Below are 10,114 nucleotides of genomic sequence, written 5' to 3'. Positions count from 1 at the left end.
ATAAGTACGAATGAAATACAAAAAATACTTCAAAATGAGCTACATTAAAGATAAGTATATTTAGCTACAAAGTTAAAAATAGTCAAACTCTTGCTTTAAAGAACAGCTACTTTAAAGGCAATTGAATTAAATAAGCAGTAAGGGAAAGCAAAGAGTTGACAACTTTGGCCACTAAGGGCTGCAGAATAGATAAGGTGAAAACTCAAAACTTACAGCACCTGGTATTCCCAGGCAGTTTCCATCCAGCACGTTAACTAGGCCTAACTCGTTTTTAGCTTCTGAGATCAGACAAGATTTTTCTTTTTTTTTTTTTTTTTTGAAAAACTCAAAACTTACAGCACCTGGTATCTCTCCTAGGCAGTCTCCCATCCAAGTAATAAATTTATAGTCTTAACTCTGCTTAGCTTCTGATATCAGGCGAAAGTTTTTTGGTTTTTTTTTATTCAAATGTTGAGCAAATAAATACATTAAAAACAAACATAAATCATAAAGAAATAAACTGGCATCTCAAACATCTCCTGGGTGAATGACTTCAGGAAACTATTTACAACTCTTACAATATATGGATTATTTTTTGTTATACAATGATCAAACAATTCATATTTTCAATCATTTTACAATAATTATATAAATCTTTTATTTCATCCATCAAGATCTGTTTATATAATATGGATGGCGACAGTTTCTTTTCTTTTTGTTTTCATAATGTTCCTTCTTTTTTCCATATTAAAAGATCTTGCAATCGTTAACTTATACTTAAAGTGCATACTTGTTTTTTAGCCTTCTCAAAATCCAAAATAAAAATAGCACATCCCATTCCTCCAGAGTAAGATTGTCTTCATACAACAAATCACATACCATCTTTTTTAAATAACATTTTAAAAAAATTACTTAACTTTCTACATTTCAAAAAAATAAATGCAAACTCCTTCTTTATCCAAACACACTTTTATAGAGTTCATCTTACGTTAAACCAATTTTATATAAAATAATTTCCGTCATCACACAATTGTGTTAATAGGAAATCAAAATTTTCTAAAAGCCGGACTTTTTAAAATTAGTTTCCTTACATTTTTCCATATTTCAGAAGCATCAAAATAATCAAATAGCTTCTCCCAATACTTTCTATTGCTTTAGGTTTTACAAAGACTACTTCCTACGTATACAACAGTAAAAACATCTTGATGAGCACATTCATTCAACGGAATCTTATCATCTCTCTTTCAAAAAAAAAACCTGTGGTTTTTCATTCTCAGATTCTTTTCTTCATTGTCCTCAATTGCTTTTATCCATTGTTCTGGTATTGCTACTTTTAATTTTATATACTGATCTTCAATATTCCTTTTGTCTTCTATATCTTACCTTTTCACTCCAGTGAATCAGTTATCGCTTGTGTAGGTAGAAATCCAGGTCTCACTTCTCGTATAATATATCTTTTATTTGTCTGTAGCCTACTGCAAACCAGTTTTCAATAAAACATTGTTTTTTCTGCACTTTTATTATTTAGGTTTAAAAAACAAAGGTTGTCGGTAGGTACTTGCTTTCTCCCTTCAATCTTTACATACACCTTGTCATAAAACATTTTCCAAGTTCTCAGTAGTTCTTTGTAGAACTCCGGTATATTTCCTATCATCTCATCTTTAAAAAGCCATCCATAAAAAGTCATCTCCTATTTGTCCACACTTATTCATAAAAGTAACTCATAACACTTTTCCATGGATGTTATCTTTTATTTAAAACCTTTTTACCATTTTAATCCTCATGCTTTTCATTCTTCTAGCCATGGATCTATCAGTCCTAATCCCCCATCTTCCACATTTCCAATGATTGTATTATATGCAATTTTAGACGACTTACCAGCCCAAAGAAATGTTAAGATCATAGCTTTATTCTCTTATATACCCATATTGGTAAGCTTACAACACTTAAAACGTACCACATTTTGGATAAAAAAGAGAATTTAATACAAGCACCTTCCCTTTTAGAAACAGTACTCTCTGTTTCCAAAAATGTAATCTTTTATCCATTTTGTTCAGAATTTAGTTCAATTTATTTCTCTAGTTACAATCTCATCGTATTCAAGCGTAATGCCTAAAATTTTAATATTGCTTTTTGTTCTTTAAAACACCAATTTATTTGTGGAACTTACCTTTCCCATTTTAACATATTCAGATTTTTCCTTATTTACCTTTTGCTCCTCGAACCACTACAATATTTATCAAAAATCTCTATAGCTTTCTCAACACTATTGGAATCCTTTAAAAATAAAGTGGTATCATCTGCATACTGGAAAATCTTTTTGTTCCATTTCATTACCTTCTATTAAAATACCTTTTATTTCTTTTTCTCCATTTATTGCTAAACCTAACGCAGTTCCGCTGACTATAGTGTACAGTAAGGCCGATAAGGACATCCTTGTCTTATGGATCTTGAAATTCCTATGTAATCTGTTAAAACCATTTATTTTAAAACAACTAATAATTTCTGTGTAAAAACATTTCATCCACTTTAAGAAATTATTCCCAAAGCCAAATCTTTTAAGCAAATCAAATAAATATTTATATTCCACTCCTATCAAACGCTTTTTCTAAATCCATACTAAATAGAAACCCTCACCTTTTTTCTCTTTTTGTATACCAAATTAAGTCTCTAATACTCGTTACTGTATCTGCTATATCTCTTCCCAGTATACTGTACGCTTGATTGGTCGTGATGATGTGTGGTGTTACTCTTTTAAGTCTATTTGCAAAGATCTTTGCTATTTTGTAGTCTGTATTGAGCATACTCAACGGTCTATAATTCCTCAAATCATCTTTATTTCCTTTCTTTTTATATATTATTTTAATCATACCTCTCTTCATACTCTCACTCAATTGCCCATTTTGAAAAATCATTAAGAACAGATCTTTTAGAATTGGTGTTAAAACATCTTTAAAAACCTTATAAAATTCAGAAGATAAACCATCTTAAGCCAGGGCTTTTCCTGTTGCTTAATTGTGTTATATAGCTTCCTTTATCTCTTCTTCTGCTATATCACTATCACACATTTTTTATCATCTTCTGTTACTTTTACTTTAATTTGATTTAACAAAGAATTCTTCATCTTCTACATTAACTCCTTCTGTCTTAAATAAAACACTATAGAAATCCTGGACAGCTTTTAATATTCCTTCTTTATCTTTTATGTTTCTACCTTCTAAAGACACATTTTTTATTAGGTCAGCTTTTTTGTCTTGTCTTTTCTACCTCATAAAAAACTTTTGTACTTCTTTCTCCTTCTACTGTATTCCTTATTTTACTTCTTATTCTAGCACCCTCACATTTGTCTTCTTCCATTTTTTTAAGTTTCTCTTCAAGCGCTACTATTTTCCTAATGTCTGTAGTTCCTTCACTTACCTTTTCATTTCATTTTCCCATTTTTTGTAATTCTCTTTCTTTAGCTCTTTTTGCTTTCTGTATTTTCTTAGAAAATTCTATAGATAATCTTTTAATGTCTGCTTTTATATTGTCCCACCATGTGCATATTGCTTCATCGTATAGAACATCATTTACACTATTAATTATTACGTTTTCAATTTCCATTTTGTAAAAATCATTCTTTAAAAGTTCTGCATTAAGCACCCATACCCTGGTCCTCTCTCCACACCACTGAAATCCATCGTTACAAATAAAAATCATGATCGCTCCCACTGTACATTTTATAAAACACTTTTGAAATAAAATGCTCAAAACTCCTATTACATAAAAAGAAAATCTATTCTGCTTTGTTTTAAACTGCTTTTCACCCACTGTCTTCTTGAATATTCTCTTTTACTCTATTTCTTTCTCTCCATACATCTACTAATTGGTGTTTATACATCATACTTTTCAATTCTTTTCTTCCAACATCGGCTCTGTACACCATGTGATCTTCAGCATCTATTCTTTCTAAAATAGTATTAAAATCCCCTATAATAACAACGCTCTTACATCCAATAATCAAATCATTCAGTTTTTAAAAAAGCGTAACTCTTTCTGTATCTTTATTTGGAGCATGTATATTACATATTATTATTTCTTCTCCTTATCCATAATTTTTACAATTAAAATCCTTCCATTATTATCTTTAAATAAAACTTTTGTTGATTCCACTGCTCCCCTTCTAACAAGTATCGCCAGACCTTTTTCTTATTGACATCGTTTGCTGTACCATATTTCTCCATCCCAGCCTTTTTAAGATCATCCAATATTATTTCATTCCATCCAGTCTCTTGAATACAGATAACATCACATTGCTTTGTTAAATTGATCACATTTTCAAATTTCCATTTAGATGACAATCCTCTAACATTAATCGAGACCAGACTTAAATTACTCATAATAGGAGAAAGAAGAAACAAGAACCAAAACAGCCAATCATCAATATATTTTCCTCTCTTGATATCTAAGAATTTATATCAACTTGTTCATCATTTTGTCTTGCTCTTACTTCTTTCCTTAACTTTTGTTTCTTTAATACCTGTTCAATATTTATTTTGACCCCTCTTGTCATTTTACGTCTTTTGTTTAGAATGTCCAGAGTTCTACTTTCAAGCTCAAAGTTAATTTCAGCCGTTTTTCTCATACGCTTTACCTCACTTCAGTCCATCCAGCTGCAACTTCACTCGTTGTTGCACATTCCTTCTCTTTCGTTTGTCCTTCATTGTTAGTTATACACTGTGTCTCAGTCTCCGTTGTATGAACTTCAATTTCTTTATCTCCATTGTCCTCTCTCCTCATACGCTCCTCCTCTCCTCGTTCACGAAGATCTTCAGAAATTACATCCGCCTCCTGAATTTCATCTTTGCTTGGCTCCTCCGGCGCTTCTGTGCCTCGGTCTCCATTTCATTATTGTCCTCCTCCTCAGATTCACAGTTGCACCTCATCCACGTCCTTTCACAGTCTTGGCACCGCTGGGCTTGAGCAGTCCCGAGCAAAAATGCCCCTGTTCCAGACATTCTCTGCAGGTGTATTGAGGGCAGTCTTTTTTTTCATGCTCCGTGCTAGCGCAAAATTCTGCAAGTCTTCAGTTGGTCATCATGAATTACTCTAAAATATTTTGGTCCTTCCTCCGTGTCAAATCTTACATTATATGGCAAAGTCACAATGTCCTGTGGAAATTTAACTTTTATAAATCTTGTTCCGTCTGCAACTGCTGTGCCTGGATAATATCTCCTTCTTAACGGGAAGATAGGATTCACTCTCCAATCCACCAATTTCTGTATTATTTCATTGTCTTTTATGTAGTTGGGCAAATGCAAAAAAGAGACCATTTTTTCAGTTTTACATAGTTTTTTGATCTCACATCTTTGTTCATCTAATATGTAACTAATATGTAACTCAAAAAACAACAGCCTTTAAGAAATTATCAAAAGAAAAAAAAAAAAAAATAATAATAATAACAGCAAACAAGATGGAGGAGAGCCTTCCTCTCCCTACTGCAGCCAAAAACTCTGTGTGCTCTCTAGCGCCAACAGGGTGGTATGGCCGTAAGCGAAAGCTGCTGCAAAAAGCCCCCTATTTTAAGGTGAGGCACACTAAGTGCCATTATACTAGATAAGTAATGAATGAAATACAAAAAAATACTTCAAAATGAGCTACATTAAAGATAAGAGCATTAGTTAAGTAGTTAAAACAGTCAAACTCTGTTTAAAGAACAGCTACTTTAAAGGCAATTGAATTAAATAAGCAGTAAGGCAAAGCAAAGAGCTGGTCAAACTTTGACCACACTAAGGGCCAGTGTATTAGATAAGTAGTGAAAAAACTCAAAAACTTACAGCACCTGGTATTCCTAGGCAGTCTCCCATCCAAGTACTAACCAGGCCCAACTCTGCTTAGCTTCTGAGATCAGACGAGATCAGGCGTGAACAGGAATTGGTATGGCCGTAAGCGGCTTCTTCTACAAAAAGCCCCCTATTTTAAGGTGAGGCACACTAAGTGCCATTATACTAGATAAGTAATGAATGAAATACAAAAAAAAATACTTCAAAATGAGCTACATTAAAGATAAGAGCATTAGTTAAGTAGTTAAAAACAGTCAAACTCTGTTTAAAGAACAGCTACTTTAAAGGCAATTGAATTAAATAAGCAGTAAGGGAAAGCAAAGAGCTGGTCAAACTTTGACCACACTAAGGGCCAGTGTATTAGATAAGTAGTGAAAAACTCAAAACTTACAGCACCTGGTATTCCTAGGCAGTTTCCCATCCAAGTACTAACTAGGCCCAACTCTGCTTAGCTTCTGAGATCAGGCGAGATCAGGCGTGAACAGGGTGGTATGGCCGTGAGCGGCTGCTACAAAAAGCCCCTATTTTAAGGTGAGGCACACTAAGTGCCATTATACTAGATAAGTAATGAATGAAATACAAAAAAAAATACTTCAAAATGAGCTACATTAAAGATAAGAGCATTAGTTAAGTAGTTAAAAACAGTCAAACTCTGTTTAAAGAACAGCTACTTTAAAGGCAATTGAATTAAATAAGCAGTAAGGGAAAGCAAAGAGCTGGTCAAACTTTGACCACACTAAGGAGCCAGTGTATTAGATAAGTAGTGAAAAACTCAAAAACTTACAGCACCTGGTATTCCTAGGCAGTTTCCCATCCAAGTACTAACTAGGCCCAACTCTGCTTAGCTTCTGAGATCAGACGAGATCAGGCGTGAACAGGGTGGTATGGGCGCAAGCGAAAGCTGCTGCAAAAAGCCCCCTATTTTAAGGTGAGGCACACTAAGTGCCATTATACTAGATAAGTAATGAATGAAATACAAAAAAAAATACTTCAAAATGAGCTACATTAAAGATAAGAGCATTAGTTAAGTAGTTAAAAACAGTCAAACTCTGTTTAAAGAACTGCTACTTTAAAGGCAATTGAATTAAATAAGCAGTAAGGGAAAGCAAAGAGCTGGTCAAACTTTGACCACACTAAGGGCCAGTGTATTAGATAAGTAGTGAAAAAAACTCAAAACTTACAGCACCTGGTATTCCTAGGCAGTCTCCCATCCAAGTACTAACTAGGCCCAACTCTGCTTAGCTTCTGAGATCAGACGACGAGATCAGGCGTGAATTTTTTTTTTTTTTTTTTATTAAAATATTTTTCAATCAATCAATTACAATAAAAAACATACTTTCTCTTGTACAATATCCACATCACATATCTCATAATTTCATACATTATTTAAACAAATTCTTAAGCTCTCCGGTAGCTCCCACATAAAATCTTTTTAAAACCACGATAGACATTTCGTTGTAAAAACAACATAAAATGCATCCAGGATTTTTTCACTTTTAAAATACACATACAATTTGTCCATATATATTTCAGCTTTCCTTTTAAAGACAGTCCAAACATCCAAAACAATTTGTTCCTTTTTGGCCACAATTCTCCTCTCCCATATTGCACTTTTCATTAACATCACAAACAGATTAATAAAGGCTTTGTTTTTACACTTCTTTCCCATCCAAACATCAACACTCTGTTCCATTCCATAACATTTTCATCCCATTCTTCCGTCAAGTCTTTGATTAAACATTTACATTTCCTTAAAATGCCTCCAGTTCCTTACAATATAAAAACAGATGTAAAATCCCTCTTCTTTTTCTTTTGCACACTTTGCACATTGCATGTTGTTCCATCCTATTTTTGTAAAATAACTTCAGTAAAAACAAAAATAAAATACTCCAAACATTCCAACTTTGTTTCTGACACACTTCCCCCTCATGTTTCTCCATATACATTCTTCTTTTAGATTGTTGAATTTTTCCACCCAGTACTTATTTACAGTTGGCTCTTTAAAAACACCATCTCTAAAAACACAATAAAACATTTTTACAGTACATCCCTTAAAATCATAACATTTTTCCCCAGTTTCACATTAAAATGTTCCTCTGTTTGCTCTTCTTCCATTACTCTCTATTCTTTTAATCCACTCTTTAGGTATTGCTTTTTTAAGGATTTCATATTTGTTTGTTATTTCTTGTTTGCTATATTCTTCTTTTGCTTCATCCATTGCATCCACAATATATTGTATTGGTAAAAAACCCTCTTTAAATTCATACAAGACATCTCTCACTCTTGTTATCCCCACTTCCATCCATTTCTTAAAAATAGTTCTTTGTCTTGTTTTAAAATGTTGTTATTTAAGAACAGAGGTTGATTTAAAATGTTTTCTCTTCTTTGAGGTTGTATACAATTTTACTTAAAAATTTTCCCCAGGCACTAAACATTTCTCTGTAAAACTCAGGTAATCCTTCTGTCATCCAAATTTTTGTTTTCATCCATAAAATACCATCCCCATGTTAAAATTCCCACATTTGTTTAAAAAAAGTATTTCATTGTTTTTTCCACTCAAATTTGCTCTCTTCTTGTAGGTATTTCTTTACTATTTTAACTCTCAAAGCATTTTTCTCTGTTCTACATCCATTAAACCTAATCCCCCTTTTCCACCGCCCCTAAAATCGTATTATATATGCTATTCTTGCTGGTTTTCCCTCCCATAAAAGTCAAGAAAACATTTCTTCAACCTCTTTTCTGTCCACAAAGGCATCTCAGATACATTTAAAACATACCACAGCTTAGAAACCATTAAAACATTCAATATTAAAACCTTCCCTTTAAGTTTAGTGTTCTCAGTTTCCAAAAGTTTAACCTTCTCTCTATTTCTGTTACTAGTTCCTCCACATTTCATCTCTTACTTTTCTCCCACTTTTCCCCATTAAAATTCCTAAAATCTTAATTTGTTCCACTTCCTTGAAGTTAAAACAATCCGTTAAAATCATAGCTTTCCCAAATCTGATATATACTGTTTTCTCCTCATTTATTTTACTCCCAGATCCTTTACAAAATTCTTTTACAACATTCATAACTTCTTTGACACTATCCTTTCCTTTTACAATTATCGTTGTGTCATCAGCATATTGATAAACCTTCCCTTCATTGTTTTCGTCAATTTCTATACCTATTATTCCTTCTTTTGTTTTATAGCCAGTCCCAATGGTTCTGATACAAGTGAATAAAGTAAAGCTGAAAAGCGGACAACCCTGCCTAATTGATCTTGTGATTTTAAAACAGTCTGTTAAAAACCCATTACATTTTATCCTTGTTAAAGCACCCTTGTATAAAATCTCTATCCATTTGATAAAATTCCCCAAAACCAAAACTCCTTAAAACCTCAAATAAATACCTGTGTTCCACCCTATCAAAAGCTTTTTCAAAGTCCAAACTAATTATATATCCATCTTCACCTTTATCCTTCATGTACCATATTGTATCTCTTATACTCATTTTTATGTCATCTATATCCCTTCCTTTCACTCCGTATGCTTGGTTTGTTTCAATTATGCTTGCATAACTTCCTTTAATCTGTTTGCTAAAACCTTGGCTAAAATTTTAAGATCCGTGTTCAACATTGTAATTGGCCTATAGTTTTTTAAATCTATTTTTCACCCTTCCTTTTATATACCAGCTTCATTAACCCCATCCTCGTTCTTTCATTAATTTCTTCTTTTTCAAAAATTTCTTTAAAAACCTCATTTAAAATCTTTGTTAAAACCCCTTTAAAACATACATAAAATTCAGTTCCCAAACCGTCTATTCCGGACTCTTTTTTTTTTTTTTTATTCAGTTCATTTATTGCTCTTTCGATCTCTTCTTCTCTGATTACTTGGTCACAATCTTTTTATCTTCCTCACTTACTTTTGCTTTTATCTGATTCAGCAGTTTCTTTTTTCCTTCTCTTCCACGCCCTTTGCACTAAACAGATCCTCATAAAAATCCTTTATTTCTTTTAAAATATTTTCATTACCTTCTACAATTTCTCCATTTTTCCCTCGTATTTCCTTTATAATATCAGCTTTCCCTTTCTTTTTTTCCAAATCAAAAAAGAATTTTGTGCATTTTTCACCCTCCACAAGATATTTAGCTTTGCTTTGTCTTTATTTTCTTTATTCAATTCAATTTCCAAACTCTTCTTTATTTCTCTTTCTTTGAACCTTTTTGCATTTCCTCAAAGTACTACAATATTTGATTGAAAATTTTTTGATTAAAAATTTGACATTCTCCCACCAGATTCTCTTATCCTCTGTATACATTTCATTTTCCTTTTC

General features: G+C 32.5%; 3 pseudogenes; all 3 read right to left on the bottom strand.

Annotated features, from left to right (window-relative positions):
* Positions 1-5,788: 5,788 nt before the first annotated feature.
* Positions 5,789-5,909, bottom strand: LOC122337936 (annotated as a pseudogene).
* Positions 5,910-6,185: 276 nt separating this feature from the next.
* On the bottom strand, positions 6,186-6,304 carry LOC122337886 (annotated as a pseudogene).
* Positions 6,305-6,578: 274 nt separating this feature from the next.
* Positions 6,579-6,697, bottom strand: LOC122337952 (annotated as a pseudogene).
* Positions 6,698-10,114: the final 3,417 nt, after the last annotated feature.

The sequence above is a fragment of the Puntigrus tetrazona genome, unplaced genomic scaffold (assembly GCF_018831695.1).
Source record: "Puntigrus tetrazona isolate hp1 unplaced genomic scaffold, ASM1883169v1 S000000977, whole genome shotgun sequence".
NCBI classification, from domain to species: domain Eukaryota; kingdom Metazoa; phylum Chordata; class Actinopteri; order Cypriniformes; family Cyprinidae; genus Puntigrus; species Puntigrus tetrazona.
This window is presented reverse-complemented; position numbering and strand designations above follow the sequence as displayed.